A 4,748-nucleotide genomic window follows, 5' to 3' on the forward strand; every position below is an offset into this window, starting at 1 on the left:
GTGCGATTGAGATTTGAAAATACCCTGAAAAACCATCAAGGAAACAATAGTAACTATTTCCTGCTAACCTTTTCAACATTTGATCGATGAAAGTTAAGGGAAAATGATCTTTTCTGGTGGCGTCATTTAATTTTCTATAATCAATGCAAACACGCCATCCAGTTACAGTCCGAGTAGGAATAAGCTCATCCTTTTCATTTGTGATCACGGTAATGCCACCTTTCTTAGGCACGCATTGCACCGGGCTTACTCAAGGACTACCAGAGATTGGATAAATTAAACCTACATCAAGTAGTTTAATTATCTCTTTCTTCACTACATCTTGCATGTTAGTCTTCGTTGACGTTGCACACAAGGTTTGAAATCATCTTCCATGAGAATTTTGTGTGTACAATATGAAGGACTTATACCCTTGATATCTTGGATCTTCCATGCAATAGCTGGTTTGTGGGCTTTTAACACGGAAATCAATCGAGATTTTTCGTTTTCAGAAAGGGAGGATGAGATGATTACAGGTAACTGAGATTCACCATGCAAATATGCGTATTCCAAATGGTTTGGTAGTGGCTTTAATTCCAATGTTGGTGGTTCTTCAATCGATGATTTGTACCTGTATCTGTCTTCCTCTTTCAGAACTTGAAGTTCTTCTGTTGTTGGTTCGTATTCATTAGCCATGAGTGTAGCTAATAATCCAGCTTCATCAATTGGTTCTGTTCCTTCTCCTAAATAATATTCGCCCGTTCCTTGTAATTCTGGAAATTCTTGTAACAATTCTTTATGTTCATCTATAGTTTGCATATAATAGCACGCGTCATCTGCAGATTGAGGTGGTTGCATGGCCTTATCAACTGAAAAGGTCACACTCTCGTCATCTATAATTAGGGTCAATTTCTTACCAAACACGTCTATTATTGCTCTAGCCGTGTTTAAGAATGGTCTTCCTAAGATAAGAGGAACTCGAGAATCTTCTTCCATATCCAGAATCACAAAATCTGCTGGGAATACTAAAGTACCAACTTTAACTAGCATATTCTCCATTATCCCTCTAGGATATTTGATTGATCGATCAGCTAGTTGTATGCTCATTCGTGTTGGTTTTAACTCTTCAAGGCCTAGTTTAACGTATAATGAATAAGGCATTAAGTTAATACTAGCACCTAAGTCTGCTAATGCTCTTATTGAATCAAGATTACCCATTAAACATGAAATTGTGAAACTTCCGGGGTCGGAGAGTTTTTCGGGTATATTGTTTAATAATACTGCCAAACATGCATCATTCATTGTGACAGCTGAAAGTTCTTCTATTTTCTTTCTGTTTGTGATCTGGTCTTTCAAAAACTTCGCATTCTTGGCATAACTGAAATTACATCGATGAAAGGAAGATTGACGTTTATTTGTTTGAACATGTCAAGAAATTTTGACTGTTCGGCTTCGAGTCTTTCTTTTCTTTGTTTGCTCGGGTAAGGAAGCGGTGGTTGATATGGTTTAACGTATGGTTTAGGTCGTACTGAACCTTCTGGGATTTCAGCTTTTTGTTCATTGGCTTTCTTAACTACTGGTTCTGGTTCTGGTTGTGGTGGTGGAATAGGATAATCGGAAATGACTGGTATAACAGGTGGCGTAAGCGTCAAACCACTTCGGGTGGTAATTGCTTTGGCTGCTTCATTTCGAGGGTTGGTATTTGTGTCGCTCGGTAAACTCCCTGGCTTTCTTTCACCAATTAACCTTGCTAGGTTACTTACTTCTTATTTCAAGTTTTGGATAGAAGCTTGTTGGTGTCTGAATGATTGCGAGTTTTGTTCATTAGTTTGTTTTTGAGATGCAACAAACTGTGCTTGGGATTCCATGAGCTTTGTCATCATTTCCTCCATGTTTGGCTTTTTCTCGTCGATTTGTGGTGGCTTATTAAGAAAACCGGGTCTTTGCTGATTGCTAGGACCTTGTTGGTTATACGAGTTATTGTTGGGCCCATTTGGATTGTATGAGGTGTTGTAAGGTCGGTTGAAATTATTCCTTGGTGGTTGATAATTATTTTGATAATTATTTCCCGACCATTGGTTATGTAGGAAACATTCTCACGTTGTTCCATCGTTTGCTCAACACAGAAACAATCTTTCATCAAATGTGGCCCCCCACACTGCTCACAACTGATTCGTATCGCGTGAATATCTTTAGTCATCTTTTCCATTCGTCTATCGACAGCATCTAACTTTACGGAAATGGAATCAAAGTCATGGCTAGAATCGGCTCTAGCCGCTTTAGATGAACGAAAGATATCTTTTTCCTGGTGCCACTCATGTGAGTGGGATGCTGTATTATCAATAATTTTGTGAGCTTCAGTTGCGGTTTTCTTCATATTGGAACCACCAGCTGCTGTGTCGATGTCTTTTCGTGTAACAACATCGCATCCTTGGTAGAATATTTGCACTATTTGATAAGTGTCTAAACCGTGCTGAGGACATCCTCTCAACAACTTTCCAAATCTTGCCCACGCCTCATATAATGTTTCATTTGGCTTTTGCACGAACGTAACAATTTCTCCTTGAAGTCTCACGGCTTTAGATGCCAGAAAGAATTTGATAATGCTAAAAACGAACATATATATCATAGCATTATCCCTCAAGAAAGACAAGCTTTTAGTTGCAATTGTCCTATTTACAAGTGATATTCGTTTAAATAATAAAAGGTGAAGACAAAAGACAGATTCGACGAATTGAAGACACAAACGACCAAAAAGCTCAAAAGTACAAAATACAATCAAAGAGGTTCCAATTATTGATAAGAAACGTCTCAGAATTACAAGAGTACAAGATTCAAAACGCAAAGTACAAGATATTAAATTGTACGCAAGGACGTTCGAAAATCCGGAACCGGGACCAGAGTCAACTCTCAACGCTCGACGCAACGGACTAAAAATTACAAGTTAACTATGTATATAAATATAATATAATATATAATTAATTATATAAATTATATATATATTATATTTATATATTAAAACCGTCGGCAAAGAAGATCCAAAAAGGGATGAGCTGTAAAAGCAAACTCCGCGACTTGCGGAGTTTGAAGGGCAAAAATACCGCGACTCACGGAGCCCCAAATTCTGAAAATGCCTATAAAAGCTCGCGCATTCTGAACGTTTTATATATCAATCTCTCTATCTATATGTAAACGTATATATATATATATATATATATATATATATATATATATATATATATATATATATATATATATATATATATATTTATTTATTTTAATTTTAATTTTAAATCCTAATAATAAGGGTATGTTAGCGAATGTTGTAAGGGTGTAAGTCGAAATTCTGTCCGTGTAACGCTACGCTATTTTTAATCATTGTAAGTTATGTTCAACCTTTTTACATTAATGTCTCGTAGCTAAGTTATTATTATGCTTATTTAAATCGAAGTAATCATGATGTTGGGCTAAAAATACTAAAATTGGGTAATTGGGCTTTGTACCATAATTGGGGTTTGGACAAAAGAATGACACTTGTGGAAATTAGACTATGGGCTATTAATGAGCTTTATATTTGTTTAACTAAATGATAGTTTGTTAATTTTAATATAAAGATTTACAATTGGACGTCCCTATAAATAATCATATACATTCGATCGGACACGATGGGCGGGGTATTTATATGTACGAATAATCGTTCATTTAACCGGATACGGGAATGGATTAATAGTCTATGGAATTATTAAAACAGGGGTGAAATTATGTACAAGGACACTTGGCATATTTGATAACAAAGTATTAAAACCTTGGGTTACACGCAGTCGATAACCTGGTGTAATTATTAAACAAAGTATTAAAATCTTGTTACAGTTTAAGTCCCCAATTAGTTGGAATATTTGACTTCGGGTATAAGGATAATTTGACGAGGATACTCGCACTTTATATTTATGACTGATGGACTGTTATAGACAAAAACCAGATGGACATATTAAATAATCCAGGACAAAGGACAATTAACCCATGGGCATAAAACTAAAATCAACACGTCAAACATCATGATTACGGAAGTTTAAATAAGCATAATTCTTTTATTTCATATTTAATTTCCTTTATTTTATATTTAATTGCACTTCTAATTATCGTACTTTTATTTATTGTCATTGTATTTAATTGCACTTTTAATTATCGTACTTTTTAATTATCGCAAGTTTATTTTATCGCACTTTTATTTATCGCAATTTCATTATCGTTATTTACTTTACGCTTCAAATTAAGTCTTTTATTTATTTAATATTTTACATTAGGTTTTAACTGCGATTAAAGTTTTTAAAATCGACAAACTGGTCATTAAACGGTAAAAATCCCCTTTTATAATAATAATATTACTTATATATATATTTGTATTTTTATAAATTAAAACTAATATAGCGTTAAGCTTTGTTTAAAAGATTCCCTGTGGAACGAACCGGACTTACTAAAAACTACACTACTGTACGATTAGGTACACTGCCTATAAGTGTTGTAGCAAGGTTTAAGTATATCCATTCTATAAATAAATAAATATCTTGTGTAAAATTGTATCGTATTTAATAGTTTTTCCTAGTAAAATTTAATAGTATTTTATACCCCTTAGCTTTAACATCAAGTATTTTTGGCGCCGCTGCCGGGGATCCAAAAGCGAAACGCCACATATAAAAAAAAGATTTTTATTAAGTTTTATTTAGTTTTTGTAAAAATACTTTTTTTTTAAATATCAAAAATATAAAAAA

General features: G+C 34.1%; 1 non-coding gene across 1 annotated transcript; it reads left to right on the forward strand.

The window, feature by feature from the left end:
• The first annotated feature begins 2,444 nt into the window (after positions 1–2,444).
• LOC139873758 (small nucleolar RNA R71) lies at positions 2,445–2,551 on the forward strand. Its single transcript, XR_011767481.1, has one exon. It is a non-coding gene; the product is annotated as a small nucleolar RNA R71 (small nucleolar RNA).
• The last annotated feature ends 2,197 nt before the right edge of the window (positions 2,552–4,748 follow it).

This window comes from Rutidosis leptorrhynchoides, chromosome 10 (genome assembly GCF_046630445.1).
Source record: "Rutidosis leptorrhynchoides isolate AG116_Rl617_1_P2 chromosome 10, CSIRO_AGI_Rlap_v1, whole genome shotgun sequence".
Taxonomy (NCBI): Eukaryota; Viridiplantae; Streptophyta; class Magnoliopsida; order Asterales; family Asteraceae; genus Rutidosis; species Rutidosis leptorrhynchoides.